Source organism: Procambarus clarkii, chromosome 23 (genome assembly GCF_040958095.1).
Source record: "Procambarus clarkii isolate CNS0578487 chromosome 23, FALCON_Pclarkii_2.0, whole genome shotgun sequence".
NCBI lineage: Eukaryota > Metazoa > Arthropoda > Malacostraca > Decapoda > Cambaridae > Procambarus > Procambarus clarkii.
The window spans coordinates 38,321,818-38,338,895 of NC_091172.1; positions in this window are offsets into that span (position 1 = coordinate 38,321,818).

A 17,078-nucleotide genomic window follows, 5' to 3' on the forward strand; every position below is an offset into this window, starting at 1 on the left:
AATCGAACCCGCGCCACAGAATTACGAATCCTGCGCGCTATCAACCAGGCTACGAGGCCCCCGTGTGTGTGTGTGTGTGAGTAATTACCTAAATGTAGTTACAGGATGAGAGCTACGCTCGTGGTGTCCCGTCTTCCCAGCACTCTTTGTCATATAACGCTTAGAAACTACTGACGGTCTTGGCCTCCAACACCTTCTCACCTAACTTGTTCCAACCGTCTACCACTCTGTTTGCAAAAGTGAATTTTCTTATATTTCTTCGGCATCTGTGTTTAGGTAGTTTAAATCTATGACCTCTTGTTCTTAAAGATCCAGATCTCAGGAAATCTTCGCTATCGATTTTATCAATTCCTGTTACTATTTTGTATGTAGTGATCATATCACCTCTTTTTCTTATGTCTTCTAGTTTTGGCATATTTAATGTCTCTAACCTCTCCTCGTAGCTCTTGCCCTTCAATTCTGGGAGCCACTTAGTAGCATGTCTTTGCACCTTTTACAGTTTGTTGATGTGCTTCTTTGGATATGGGCACCACACAACCGCTACATATTCTAGCTTTTGCCTAACAAAAGTCGTGAACAATTTCTTTAGTATATCGCCAACCATGTATTTGAAAGCAATTCTGAAGTTAGAAAGCGTGACATAGGCTCCTTGCACAATATTCTTTATGTGGTCCTCAGGTGATAGTTTTCTATCTAGAACCATCCCTAGATCTCTTTCTTTATCAGAATTTTTTAAAGATTTCTCACATAATATATAGGTTGTGTGGGGTCAATGTTCCACATTCCATAACATGGCATTTATTTACATTAAATTCCATTTGCCAAGTGGTGCTCCATATATTTATTTTGTCCAGATCATCTCGAAGGGCATGACAATCATCTTAATTTCTTATCCTTCCTATTTTCTTAGCATCATCAGCAAACATGTTCATATAATTCTGTATACCAACTGGTAGATCATTTATGTAGACAATAAACATCACTGGTGCAAGAACTGAACCCTGTGGTACTCCACTTGTGACATTTCTCCAGTCCGATACATTACCTCTGATCACTGCCCTCAGTTTTCTATCGGTCAGAAAATTTTTCAGCCATGTTAGAAGCTTATCTGTCACCCCCCTCCAATATTTACCAGTTTCCAGAACAACCTCTTATGTGGAACTCTGTCAAAAGCATTTTTTAGATCCAGATAGATGCAGTCAACCCACCCGTCTCTTTCCTGTAATATCTCGGTTGCTCGATCATAGAAACTGAGTAAATTCGATACACAGGATCTTCCAGATCGAAAACCATACTGTCTGTCTGATATTATATCATTTCTCTTCAGGTGATTTACCCATTTAGTTTTTATTATTTTTTCCAATATTTTGACTATTACACTTGTCAATGATACAGGTTTATAATTAAGGGGGTCTTCCCTGCTTCCACTTTTGTAGATTGGAACTATGTTAGCCTTTTTGCACACATCAGCTAAAACTCCTGTAAACAGGGATGCCTGAAAAATCAGTTGAAGTGGAATGCTGAGCTCAGGTGCACATTCTCTCAGAACCCATGGTGAAATTCCATCTGGACCAACTGCTGTGTTCTTGCTGAGCTCCTTTAGCATTTTTTCCACTTCGTCTCTAGACACCTCTATGTGCTCTATGTTGTTCTCTGGAATTCTTATTGTGTCTGGTTCCCTGAAGATTTAATTTTGTACAAACACACTTTGGAACTTTTCGTTTAATGTTTCACACATTTCCTTTTCATTTTCCGTGAATCTATTTCCCATTTTCATCCTCTGAATATTATCCTTTACCTGCAATTTGTTGTTTATGAATTTATAAAATAGACCTGGTTCTGTTTTACATTTTTCTGCAATCCCTTTTTCAAAATTTCTTTCTGCCTCTCTCCTCACTGCCGTGTAGTTGTCTCTCACATCTTTGTATCGCTGGTATGTTTGGGGGTTTGGCCTCTTCCTGTATTGATTCCATTTTTGTGTCTTTTGGTCTCTGGCCCTCTCCCAATTTCTGTTGAACCAATCCTGTTTCTTAGTTCTGCATCTTTGTTTTGGTATAAATTCATTCACTTCCTTGCCTAGCAACAAGTCTGTCCAATTATACTCACTAAATTTTTTCTAAGGTTGCCATAATGTCCTCTCCAAAAGCCAGGCTTTTCAATTGCATCAACCTTCTTATTTTCTTCCAGATTATAACGCATTGCATACTTTATTCCCAAAAAGACATGGTCACTTTTACCCAAGGGAGGAATGCACTGAATATCAAATATTTCTTCCTCCTTCCTGGTAAATATCAAACATAGCATGGAGGGAACGTCCCCTTCCCTCATCCTCGTAGCTTGTTTAACATGTTGATACAAGAATGTTTCCAGGATTAGGTCTACAAATTTACAGGTCCAAAAATCTTCTGTTTTAGCTTCATATGCTTCCCAATCTATGGATTTCAAGTTGAAGACGCCGACTATCAACAGTCGTGATCATATCAACAGATATGATCTATAGTCATAGCGAGATCTGCACTCGCTATGATCTCTCTCATTATAGTTATAAGACCTTCTGGTTTACTATCTAGCTCCTAATTTGACCATGTGCTGCTTGGCGGTGGACTATATGCATTTATGATCATTAGTTTGTCATCCTCATGGCAGATCTCTAGTGCTATTATGTCAACTTGTGGATTGGCAGTCATTATTTCGTTCACCTTTAGGTGTTCTTTCACGAGCACAGCAACGCCACCGCCTTTCCTAATTTTTCCGTCCCGTTTCCAAATTGAGTAGCTCCTTGGGAATATGACCTCATTTAAAATAACATCTTCAAGTTTTGTCTCCTTGAGTGCAACAATGTCTGGTGTCTGCAGCTGTATTACATCACTTAACTTCAGTATCTTCGATCTTACTCCATCTATGTTGGTGTATGCAATCTTGAGGAACTTGTTCCCCCTCTTCTTATTTTTCACTCCCACTCTCTCTAATGATTTTGTTGGTTTGCCTTTATGTACCACTTTACTGGCCTACCTACCCCTATCACTTTGTAGAAAAAAGAATTGATTTCTTCTTCATTCCTGCTCTCATTTAAACGTTTTGCCTCGGCGAGGTTCAGTTTCAGCTTCTCCCTATCTTCTTTTGAAAGATCTTGTCTTAATGACCACACTTTCCCATCCTCATCACTTTGTAATTTTCTAGCATTCCTTAGTACTTCCATCTGTTTGGCACAATTTAGGGTGATCCTCAGAGGTCGATCTTTTACACACACACACCTCTCCTCCCCCCCTCCCCTTCTACTTTCTTCTCACTTCAGTGGAAGGGTCGGATCGCCCCCACCCACCCATTTATCTCTCCCTTTATCACTCCCTTTCTCTCTCTCTCTCTTTCTCTCTCTCTTCCTCTCTCTCTCTCTCTCCCTCCCCCATCCCGCTCTGCCCTCCTGACAAATCGTATGACGGCACAACTATAGGAACAGGGGCAAGCATGGCATCCAGAGGTACCAGGGGAACAGGGAAGAGCCAAGATGACGAAATGAAGGAAATGTTCGCCCAGTTTCTGGAGGACATCAAGAGTGAGATGCAAGAAATGATGCAGGAAATGAAGAACGAAATAAGCAACCTGAAAAGAGAGCTGACAGCAGCAAAGACGGAGATTAGAGCCCTCAAAGAGAATGGTATCGAGACTGAGAATCAAAAAACCATCCAGGGAGAAGGTGGTAATAGTTTTTTGGATGAGAATGCCACAATAAAAGCAACATTTGGGAAATACTAAAAAAAAAAACTCTGAAGTAATGACTGCAGTGATGGAGGTGGCCATGAAAGCAGCCACCTCACAGGAGGTGGCACGCTCCACTAGCCAAGTGCTGGAAAGGAACAGATCAGTGGTTGCTGTGGGTATTAAAGAGCAGGAAGGCTCTAATAGGACAGAGTGGAATGACAAGGAAAAAGCAGCAGTGAATGAAGTACTAAAGGCACTAGACATGGAAGAGGCTGAGCATAGCATTGAGAAGGTTTTCAGGCTAGGTTGGTACAACAAAGACCGAGACCGAATGATAAAGATAGTGTTTGCAAACGAGAGCACAAAGGAGAAGATCCTATCAAGGAAGAGCTCCCTGAAAAACGTGGGAAAATTAAAAAATGTATTCCTCCAGAGAGACATGACAAGGGAGGAGAGAGCTGTGGCGGTAGAAGCAAGGAAGAGGCACAGGGCGAGAGGGGAAAACCAGGAAGTTACAGCTCCCAACATAACACCCCCAGAGGCGAGGGGGGAACCCACAACCAGCTACCCAGTAACACCAGAAGGTAGGACAACCTCGCTACCCTCCTCTGCATAGAAAACCCCCCCTACCCCAAACCCTCCCTGCCCCCACTCAAATGTTCAGCCAAATCTCCCTCCCCCACACCCAATCCCCACCCTTCTACCCCTCCCCTCCTCCCAAGTCCTCCCTTCCCCCCTTTCCTTCCCGTCCTCCCTCCCCTTTCACCGCATACCCTCCCTGTCCCTTCCCCTTCACTGGATCCCCCGCCCCTCATCCCAGTATCCTCTGAGACCCTGTTATCCGCCTCACAGGTCCTCACACCCATGGAACAGCCTCCCCCACCAGCAGAACACTCACCAAGGAGGCGATTTGAGAAGGGACAGAAGAAAGTGAGTCTCAAAGCGATGTACACTAACATAGATGGAATTACAAATAAAGCAAATGAGCTTGGAGAATGGGTACTAGAGGAAAACCCAGACATAATAGCCCTCACAAAAACAAAGCTCACGAAAACGATAACAAACGCAGTGTTCCCACAGGACTATTATGTTATGAGGAAAGAGAGGGAAGGAAGAGGTGGGGGTGGTGTAGCTCTGCTGGTAAGAAAAGGCTGGGATTTTGAGGAGATGAATATTCAGGGCTGTGAAGGTTTCAGTGACTACATAGAAGGTACTGTAACAAATGGAGGGAAAAAATTATAGTCGTAGTCATATATAATCCACCACCAAATGACAGAAGACCTAGACAGGAATATGATAGAAACAACATGGCCACCATTAACATAATAGAAAGAGCAGCTTCTGTTGCAAGCAGGAATGGATCTGGACTACTAATTATGAGACTTCAACAATGGGAAGATAGATTGGAAGAACAGAGACCCGCATGGAGGACCAGAAACATGGAGAGCTAAGCTGCTGGACGTGGCAACAAGAAACTTTCTAAGCCAGCGCATCAAAGAACCAACAAGAATGAGAGGAGAAGATGAACCAGCAATGCTTGATTTGATATTTACCCTAAATGAGTGGGATATAAGGGAAGTTAAAATGGAAGCGCCCTTGGGAATGAGTGACCACAGTGTATTGAACTTTGAGTACCTGGTAGAGCTAGGACTTATCTCCCCCAAAAAAGAACTAGGAATCAAAACGCTGGCATACCGAAAGGGGAATTATGAACAGATGAGAAGTTTCCTAAGTGAAATACCTTGGCACAGACCTCAGAGATAAGTCTGTACAGGGTATGATGGACTATGTTACCCAAAAGTGTCAGGAGGCAGTAAACAGGTTCATCCCGGCCGAAAGGAAAAAATCCGAGAAGCAACAGAAGAATCCATGGTATAATAGGGCATGTATGGAAGCGAAGAAACTGAACAAATGAGCGTGGAGGAACTTCCGGAATAACAGAACACCAGAAAGCAGAAAGAGATACCAGAGAACCAGAAATGAGTACGTCTGGGTGAGAAGAGAAGCAGAGAAAAGTTTTGAAAATGATATAGCAAACAAAGCCAAGACCGAACCAAAGCTACTCCACAGTCACATCAGAAGGAAAACAACAGTAAAAGAACAGGTATTGAAACCTCGAACAGGCGAGGACAGGTATACAGAGAATGACAGAGAGGTGTGTGAACAACTCAACAAGAGGTTTCAGGAGGTCTTCACAATAGAACAAGGTGAGGTCACTGTGCTAGGAGAAAGGGAGGTAAACCAGGCGGCCTTGGAAGAGTTCGAAATTACGAGAGAGGAGGTGAAGAGACACCTGCTGGATCTGGATGTTAGAAAGGCTGTTGGTCCAGATGGGATCTCACCATGGATACTGAAAGAGTGTGCAGAGGCACTTTGCTTGCCACTCTCCATAGTGTATAGTAAGTCACTGGAGACGGGAAACCTACCAGAAATATGGAAGACGGCGAATGTGGTCCCAATATACAAAAAGGGCGACAGGCAAGAGGCACTGAACTACAGGCCAGTGTCCTTGACTTGTATACCATGCAAGGTGATGGAGAAGATCGTGCGAAAAACTTGGTAACACATCTGGAGAGAAGGGACTTCGTGACAAATCGCCAAAATGGGTTCAGGGAGGGTAAATCTTGCCCTACAGGCTTGATAGAATTCTACGATCAGGTGACAAAGATTAAGCAAGAAAGAGAGGGCTGGGCGGACTGCATTTTCTTGGATTGTCAGAAAGCCTTTGACGCAATACCGCATAAAATGCTGGTACATAAGCTGGAGAGACAGGCAGGTGTAGCTGGTAAGGTGCTCCAGTGGATAAGGGAGTATCTAAGCAATAGGAAGCAGAGAGTTACGGTGAGGGGTGAGACCTCCGATTGGCGTGAAGTCACCAGTGGAGTCCCACAGGGCTCTGTACTCTGTCCTATCTTGTTTCTGATATATGTAAATGATCTCCCGGAGGGTATCGATTCATTTCTCTCAATGTTTGCGGACGATGCTAAAATTATGAGAAGGATTAAAACAGAAGAGGACTGTTTGAGGCTTCAAGAAGACCTAGACAAGCTGAAGGAATGGTCGAACAAATGGTTGTTAGAGTTTAACCCAACCAAATGTAGTGTAATGAAGATAGGTGTAGGGAGCAGGAGGCCAGATACAAGGTATCATCTGGGAGAGGAAATTCTTCAGGAGTCAGAGAAGGAAAAAAGACTTGGGGGTTGATATCACGCCAGACCTGTCTCCTGCAGCACATATCAAGCGGATAACATCAGTGGCATATGCCAGGCTGGCCAACATACGAACGGCATTCAGAAACTTGTTTAAAGAATCATTCAGAACTTTGTATACCACATATGTCAGGCCAATCCTGGAGTATGCAGCCCCAGCATGGAGTCCATATCTAGTCTAGGATAAGACTAAACTGGAAAAGGTTCAAAGGTTTGCCACCAGACTAGTACCCGAGCTGAGAGGTATGAGCTACTAGGAGAGACTACGGGAATTAAACCTCACTTCGCTGGAAGACAGAAGAGTTAGGGGGGACATGATCACCACATTCAAGATTCTGAAGGGAATTGATAGGGTAGATAAAGACAGGCTATTTAACAAAAGGGGAACACGCACAAGGGGACACAGGTGGAAACTGAGTGCCCAAATGAGCCACAGAGATATTAGAAAGAACTTTTTTAGTGTCAGAGTGGTTGACAAATGGAATGCATTAGGAAGTGATGTGGTGGAGGCTGACTACATACACAGTTTCAAGTGTAGATATGATAGAGCCCAATAGGTTCAGGAATCTGTACACCTGTTGATTGACGGTTGAGAGGCGGGACCAAAGAGCCAGAGCTCAACCCCCGCAAACACAACTAGGTGAGTACAACTAGGTGAGTACACCTCAAAGGTGTGTGTGTGTGTATGTGTGTGTTTGTATGCTCACTTAATTGTATTCACCTTATTGTGCTTGCGAGAGTTGAGCTTTGGCTCTTTGGTCCCGCCTCTCAACTGTCAATCAACAGGTGTACAGATTCCTGAGCCTACTGGGCTCTATCCTATCTACATTTGAAACTGTGTATTGAGTCAGCCTCCACCACATCACTTCCTAGTGCATTCCATTTATTAACTACTCTGACACTGAAAAAATTCTTTCTAACGTCTCTGTTGCTCATCTGGGTACTAAGTTTCCACCTGTGTCCCTTGTTCGTGTCCCACCCGTGCTGAAGAGTTTATCTTTGTCCACCCTGTCAATTCCCATGAGAATTTTGTAGGTGGGTATCATGTCTCTCCTTACTCTTTTGTTTTCCAGGGATGTGAGGTTCAGCTCCTTTAGCCTTTCCTCGTAGCTCATTCCTCTCAGTTCCGGGACGAGCCTGGTGGCATACCGCTGAATCTTCTCTAACATTGTCTTTTGTTAAATAGGTATGGACTCCAGGCTGGAGCTGCATACTCCAGGATTGGTCTCACATAAGTGGTATACAGGGTCCTGAACGATTCCTTACACAAGTTTCTAAAGGCAGTTCTTATGTTGGCCAGTCTAGCATATGCCGCTGATGATATTCTTTTGATAGGGGTCTCTGGGGACAGATTCGGTGTGATATCAATCCCCAGATCTTTCTCTCTATTTGAATCTTGCAGGATTTCACTTCCCAGATGATACCTTGTGTTCAGCCTCCTGCTCCCTTCGCCAAATTTCATTACCTTACGCTTCCCCGACCAGGCGACAAAAAATAAGCAAGAAAGAAAAGAGTGGGCAGACAGCATTTGCTTAGACTGTCAGAAAACCTTTGACACAGTACTCCATAGAAGGTTGCTACAAAAGTAGGAGAAACAGACATGCATAAAAGGTAAGGTTCTCCAGTGGATAAGGGAGTATCTAAGCAACAGGAAACAGCGAGTAACTGAGAGGGTATCAATATGTAAGTGTGGTACGTGAGTATTAGGCCTTCAATTAGATGATCTTTGTTGTTTACCTTTATTGTAATTCTCTGAAGCTGCGTTCCCAGAGACGCAAATTCTTTAAGTGCCTGTATTTCTTCTCCCTTTTTTACTTCTCGCCTCCTCCCAGCTCTTCCTGCAGTATAGAACAAACTCCCACTAGTTCATCCATGCTTTTCCAAAGTTCTACTATGCTAACTGCTCTCCGTAGCTACTCATTTTGCGTTTCTTAAATGCCATAAATCTTGTCCATATGGTTAGGCTTATACCCTTCCATCGTTCTATATCGATCATATCCTTCACTCTTTGCTATCCCTATGAAATCCTAGGAAAATTGCAGGTAGTCTAGCTGAGAATGGCTTGCATTAATTGCATAAATTGCTTAAATTTGCCGATGATACGAAAATCGGAAGGGAAATTAATTCGGAGGAGGACTCACTATCACTTCAAGTTGATCTAGATAGGGTTTTGAAATGGTCAAAGGATTGGCAGATGCAGTTTAATGCTGATAAATGTAAAGTTCTGAGGTTAGGTAATGATGATAGAGTTACAAGATACGAGCTAGATGGTGTTGTGATTGCGAAGTCGGATTGCGAAAGGGATCTGGGAGTTATGATTAGTAAGAATTTAAAACAAAAGGATCAATGCATAAATGTTCGTAATAAGGCAAATCGGACACTTGGATTTATTAATCGCAGCGTTAGTAACAAGACACCTGGTGTGGTTCTCAAGCTATATCTTGCTCTAGTTAGGCCCCATTTAGATTATGCAGTTCAGTTTTGGTCGCCATATTATAGAATGGATATAAATTCACTTGAACGTGTCCAGCGTAGGATGACTAAGTTAATTCCCCAAATTAGAAATCTTTCATATGAAGAAAGATTAACAAAGCTTAAGTTGCATTCACTGGAAAGGCGAAGAGTTAGGGGTGACATGATAGAGGTTTACAAGTGGATGAATGGACATAACCGGGGGGATATTAATAGGGTATTAAAAGTATCAACACAGGACAGAACACGAAACAATGGATATAAATTGGATAAGTTTAGATTTAGGAAAGACTTGGGTAAATACTGGTTCAGTAACAGGGTTGTTGATTTGTGGAACCAATTGCCGCGTAACATTGTGGAGGTGGGGTCCCTCGATTGTTTCAAGCACGGGTTGGACAAGTATATGAGTGGGATTGGGTGGTTATAGAATAGGAGCTGCCTCGTATGGGCCAATAGGCCTTCTGCAGTTACCTTTGTTCTTATGTTCTTATGTTCTTATAACAACTCACCCTTCAGATGACACTTATATACGCAGTGGTAGTTCCTGGTCAGTGCCGCTGTACGGGCAAGTGATGAGATGGTTGGTGTGGAAGCTGGTGAAGCTGGTGGTAGTTGTGTCTAGTCTTCTCGACGGTCCCTTTCCTACTGGTCTCTTCACAGTGCGTTACAACCAGGGGCACAGTGCCAATATTATTGGTGCCGGAGCTCTGGTGGGCCTGACAAAAGACTGTCATTTCCTATCTTGTTTCTATATATGTCACACGTCTTAAACCCTTCGAAGTGAAGAGCGTTACATCACTCAGGTGTTGTCTAAACACCTGAACAGTGATACAAGTTAGACTTCAAAGCACCATTACTTTCTGAATTGTACATGGACCCAGTTTGAACATTTGAACTAGAAACAGTTGAAACACAACTTTTGCTACTTTCACTGTTATCATTATCAGTCTCGAGTACGTTATTCTTCTTACACTCCTCATTTTGTTCACGAAAGAAGGAAGTCAACATTGTTTGCATAGAAGCCATGATGGTATTGTCTGTGAGAAAAAAATGCTTCTGCATTAGAGATAAATCCAGGGACCACAATCCATTGCTTTACTAATGCCACTGAAATACAGAAGCAGAGTTGCCAACTCATTATTTCACACGACGCTTGAATCAGCTCAAAAAGCACTAAATAATGTAAAGTTATGTGTAGCAGTTTTGTCGTTTTACTGCGTAGTATTTAATACTAAAATATTCTATTGTATGATAAAGAATACCTGTCATATGAACTACTGCTAAAGCCATGAACATTACCGCTGAATATTGGTATCCAAACTGGTAGGTTGGCAACTTTGTCTCATACTGTTTGTCTGACATAAATGGACAGGAAGCGTTCAATGTATTATGTGTCCACATTCCTACCACTACAGTTATCCCTCTTTATATATATATATATATATATATATATATATATATATATATATATATATATATATATATATATATATATATATATTTATATATATATATATATATATATATATATATATATATATATATATATATATATATATATTTTATTAAATATGACCGAAAAAGTAAGATTAATAATTCTAACACGAATTTTCTCAATCTTTCGTACATTATGCTTCACTGTTGGAGGTAAATCAAAAATCACTTCTCCAAAATTCATTTTTATTTCTAGTCTGACGCGACACGGGCGCGTTTCGTAAAACTTATTACATTTTCAAAGACTTCACAAATACACAACTGATTAGAACTTGCGTTTCCCTGATTTTATATCTACATTTGAGTGAGGTGGGAAGGGTGATGTGGCATTACATTTGAGTGAGGTGGGAAGGATGATGTGGCATTAACACAAGACAGAACACTAGAGGATATTAATAGGGTATTAAAAGTATCAACACAAGACAGAACACGAAACAATGGATATTGAATAGAAGTGTTTGTAGAAAGCCTATTGGTCCATATTTCTTGATGCTTCTATATTGGAGCGGAGTCTTGAGGTGGGTAGAATATAGTTGTGCAATAATTGGCTGTTGATTGCTGGTGTTGACTTCTTGATGTGTAGTGCCTCGCAAACGTCAAGCCGCCTGCTATCGCTGTATCTATCGATGATTTCTGTGTTGTTTACTAGGATTTCTCTGGCGATGGTTTGGTTATGGGAAGAGATTATATGTTTCTTAATGGAGCCCTGTTGTTTATGCATCGTTAAACGCCTAGAAAGAGATGTTGTTGTCTTGCCTATATACTGGGTTTTTTGGAGCTTACAGTCCCCAAGTGGGCATTTGAAGGCATAGACGACGTTAGTCTCTTTTAAAGCGTTCTGTTTCGTGTCTGGAGAGTTTCTCATGAGTAGGCTGGCCGTTTTTCTGGTTTTATAGTAAATCGTCAGTTGTATCCTCTGATTTTTGTCTGTAGGGATAACGTTTCTATTAACAATATCTTTCAGGACCCTTTCCTCTGTTTTATGAGCTGTGGAAAAGAAGTTCCTGTAAAATAGTCTAATAGGGGGTATAGGTGTTGTGTTAGTTGTCTCTTCGGAGGTTGCATGGCTTTTCACTTTCCTTCTTATGATGTCTTCGATGAAACCATTGGAGAAGCCGTTATTGACTAGAACCTGCCTTACCCTACAGAGTTCTTCGTCGACTTGCTTCCATTCTGAGCTGTGGCTGAGAGCACGGTCGACGTATGCGTTAACAACACTCCTCTTGTACCTGTCAGGGCAGTCGCTGTTGGCATTTAGGCACATTCCTATGTTTGTTTCCTTTGTGTAGACTGCAGTGTGGAAACCTCCGCCCTTTTCCATGACTGTTACATCTAGAAAATTGACCCACTTCGGCCAATCATTAGCCAGATACCCACACCCACGTACAGATTGGCGAAGCGACTCAACGGCCTGCTGACTCCTTATGTTCCTTGCGCCTTCAGCCTGAAGTCTCCAAAGGAATTTGTGGACTTACTGCGGGGCGCACGGGCCACAGGGATAAGAGCCTCGTTGGACGTAGAATCGCTGTTTACCAACGTACCTGTGGACGAGACAATCGGAATGATAGCCGACAGAGTGTATCGTGATCCAGCCTGTACTCCTCTTGACATGCCAGAAAGTATTCTGAGGAAACTACTCCAAGCTTGTACTAAAGAGGCACCCTTCTTGAGCCCGGATGGGCACATGTATAAGCAAGTAGATGGGGTCGCCATGGGTTCTCCCCTAGGTGTCCTGTTTGCAAACTTCTACATGGGTACCATCGAGCAAAAAGTCTTAGTCGACATGAACTTGAAACCGGCCATATACTGCAGATATGTTGACGACATTTTTACACAGGTACCTGATGTCAGACATCTGCAGGAGCTGAAGGAGGCATTTGAGCAGAGTTCCGTGCTGCGTTTCACTTACGAGACGGAAAAGGATGGGAAGCTGCCTTTTCTAGATGTAACAGTCATGGAAAAGGGCGGAGGTTTCCACACTGCAGTCTACACAAAGGAAACAAACATAGGAATGTGCCTAAATGCCAACAGCGACTGCCCTGACAGGTACAAGAGGAGTGTTGTTAACGCATACGTCGACCGTGCTCTCAGCCACAGCTCAGAATGGAAGCAAGTCGACGAAGAACTCTGTAGGGTAAGGCAGGTTCTAGTCAATAACGGCTTCTCCAATGGTTTCATCGAAGACATCATAAGAAGGAAAGTGAAAAGCCATGCAACCTCCGAAGAGACAACTAACACAACACCTATACCCCCTATTAGACTATTTTACAGGAACTTCTTTTCCACAGCTCATAAAACAGAGGAAAGGGTCCTGAAAGATATTGTTAATAGAAACGTTATCCCTACAGACAAAAATCAGAGGATACAACTGACGATTTACTATAAAACCAGAAAAACGGCCAGCCTACTCATGAGAAACTCTCCAGACACGAAACAGAACGGTTTAAAAGAGACTAACGTCGTCTATGCCTTCAAATGCCCACTTGGGGACTGTAAGCTCCAAAAAACCCAGTATATAGGCAAGACAACAACATCTCTTTCTAGGCGTTTAACGATGCATAAACAACAGGGCTCCATTAAGAAACATATAATCTCTTCCCATAACCAAACCATCGCCAGAGAAATCCTAGTAAACAACACAGAAATCATCGATAGATACAGCGATAGCAGGCGGCTTGACGTTTGCGAGGCACTACACATCAAGAAGTCAACACCAGCAATCAACAGCCAATTATTGCACAACTATATTCTACCCACCTCAAGACTCCGCTCCAATATAGAAGCATCAAGAAATATGGACCAATAGGCTTTCTACAAACACTTCTATTCAATATCCATTGTTTCGTGTTCTGTCTTGTGTTGATACTTTTAATACCCTATTAATATCCTCTAGTGTTCTGTCTTGTGTTAATGCCACATCATCCTTCCCACCTCACTCAAATGTAATGCCACATCACCCTTCCCACCTCACTCAAATGTAGATATAAAATCAGGGAAACGCAAGTTCTAATCAGTTGTGTATTTGTGAAGTCTTTGAAAATGTAATAAGTTTTACGAAACGCGCCCGTGTCGCGTCAGACTAGAAATAAAAATGAATTTTGGAGAAGTGATTTTTGATTTACCTCCAACAGTGAAGCATAATGTACGAAAGATTGAGAAAATTCGTGTTAGAATTATTAATCTTACTTTTTCGGTCATATTTAATAAAATATGTCTACAGGAAAGACTGCTACCAAAATATACTAATATATATATATATATATATATATATATATGTATATATATATATATATGTATATAATATATATATATATATATATATATATGTATATATATATATATATATATATATATATATATATATATATATATATATATATATATATATATATATATATATATATATATATATATATATTATTAAATATGACCGAAAAAGTAAGATTAATAATTCTAACACGAATTTTCTCAATCTTTCGTACATTACGCTTCACTGTTGGAGGTAAATCAAAAATCACTTCTCCAAAATTCATTTTTATTTCTAGTCTGACGCGACACGGGCGCGTTTCGTAAAACTTATTACATTTTCAAAGACTTCACAAATACACAACTGATTAGAACTTGCGTTTCCCTGATTTTATATCTACATTTGAGTGAGGTGGGAAGGGTGATGTGGCATTACATTTGAGTGAGGTGGGAAGGGTGATGTGGCATTAACACAAGACAGAACACTAGGGGATATTAATAGGGTATTAAAAGTATCAACACAAGACAGAACAGAAACAATGGGTATTGAATAGAAGTGTTTGTAGAAAGCCTATTGGTCCATATTTCTTGATGCTTCTATATTGGAGCGGAGTCTTGAGGTGGGTAGAATATAGTTGTGCAATAATTGGCTGTTGATTGCTGGTGTTGACTTCTTGATGTGTAGTGCCTCGCAAACGTCAAGCCGCCTGCTATCGCTGTATCTATCGATGATTTCTGTGTTGTTTACTAGGATTTCTCTGGCGATGGTTTGGTTATGGGAAGAGATTATATGTTCCTTAATGGAGCCCTGTTGTTTATGCATCGTTAAACGCCTAGAAAGAGATGTTGTTGTCTTGCCTATATACTGGGTTTTTTGGAGCTTACAGTCCCCAAGTGGGCATTTGAAGGCATAGACGACGTTAGTCTCTTTTAAAGCGTTCTGTTTTGTGTCTGGAGAGTTTCTCATGAGTAGGCTGGCCGTTTTTCTGGTTTTATAGTAAATCGTCAGTTGTATCCTCTGATTTTTGTCTGTAGGGATAACGTTTCTATTAACAATATCTTTCAGGACCCTTTCCTCTGTTTTATGAGCTGTGGAAAAGAAGTTCCTGTAAAATAGTCTAATAGGGGGTATAGGTGTTGTGTTAGCTGTCTCTTCGGAGGTTGCATGGCTTTTCACTTTCCTTCTTATGATGTCTTCGATGAAACCATTGGAGAAGCCGTTATTGACTAGGACCTGCCTTACCCTACAGAGTTCTTCGTCGACTTGCTTCCATTCTGAGCTGTAGCTGAGAGCACGGTCGACGTATGCGTTAACAACACTCCTCTTGTACCTGTCAGGGCAGTCGCTGTTGGCATTTAGGCACATTCCTATGTTTGTTTCCTTTGTGTAGACTGCAGTGTGGAAACCTCCGCCCTTTTCCATGACTGTTACATCTAGAAAAGGCAGCTTCCCATCCTTTTCCGTCTCGTAAGTGAAACGCAGCACGGAACTCTGCTCAAATGCCTCCTTCAGCTCCTGCAGATGTCTGACATCAGGTACCTGTGTAAAAATGTCGTCAACATACCTGCAGTATATGGCCGGTTTCATGTTCATGTCGACTAAGACTTTTTGCTCGATGGTACCCATGTAGAAGTTTGCAAACAGGACACCTAGGGGAGAACCCATGGCGACCCCATCTACTTGCTTATACATGTGCCCATCCGGGCTCAAGAAGGGTGCCTCTTTAGTACAAGCTTGGAGTAGTTTCCTCAGAATACTTTCTGGCATGTCAAGAGGAGTACAGGCTGGATCACGATACACTCTGTCGGCTATCATTCCGATTGTCTCGTCCACAGGTACGTTGGTAAACAGCGATTCTACGTCCAACGAGGCTCTTATCCCTGTGGCCCGTGCGCCCCGCAGTAAGTCCACAAATTCCTTTGGAGACTTCAGGCTGAAGGCGCAAGGAACATAAGGAGTCAGCAGGCCGTTGAGTCGCTTCGCCAGTCTGTACGTGGGTGTTGGTATCTGGCTAATGATTGGCCGAAGTGGGTTTCCAGGCTTGTGCGTCTTGACATTTCCATACGCATATCCAGGTTTATATTCCCCAATGATCTTTGGCAGGTGGAGTCCGGATTTCTTGGCGTTCACAGTTTCGATCAGTTTGTTGACCTTTGCTTTTAATTCGGCTGTAGTGTCCTTCGTTACCCTTTGGAACTTAGTTTGGTCAGAGAGTATGATGTTCATTTTCGCCAGATATTCGTCTTTTTTAAGAATTACATATATTGGCGACTTGTCACCTCTCCTGACAACTATCTCCTTGTTCTCACGAAGGCTTTTAGCTGCCGCTTTAAGCTCGGGGGACAGTATGGTGCTTCTGTAGTTGCCTCGATTCTTTCCTCCTTCTGCAATAAGTTCTGCTTGTAAGGTATCTTTGGTAGTGACCTTCTTTTGTGTCTCGAGGTCGAATATGTCGTCCAACAGAATTTCCAACTCTACTTTCCGGGCCATTTCACTCGGTCTGGACATAACATGACAGTTTATGCCCAGATTTAGGAGAGTGACTTGGTCCTCAGTGAGGTTAATTCCTGCAAGGTTCAGGAAGCCATCTCTTGGTCGTGGAATTGCCATAGGTCCTCCATATAATGTTGTTAGTTTCTTGATAATCCTTGTTTCAGTGCTGAGGTGATGTTGGTCTGTGAGGATGTCGAGGTGTTGTTCAATGCGGGTACGGATACTATGGTCGATGTTGCTATTTCTCCACTCGTTTGTAGCATGAAGTAGTTGCGTTTTGTTGTCTTTGATTTTTGTTGTCTTTGACAACAAAACGGCAAGATATACCAAACGGCAAGATATACCTTCCCACCAATATAGGCAAGACAACAACATCTCTTTCTAGGCGTTTAACGATGCATAAACAACAGGGCTCCATTAAGGAACATATAATCTCTTCCCATAACCAAACCATCGCCAGAGAA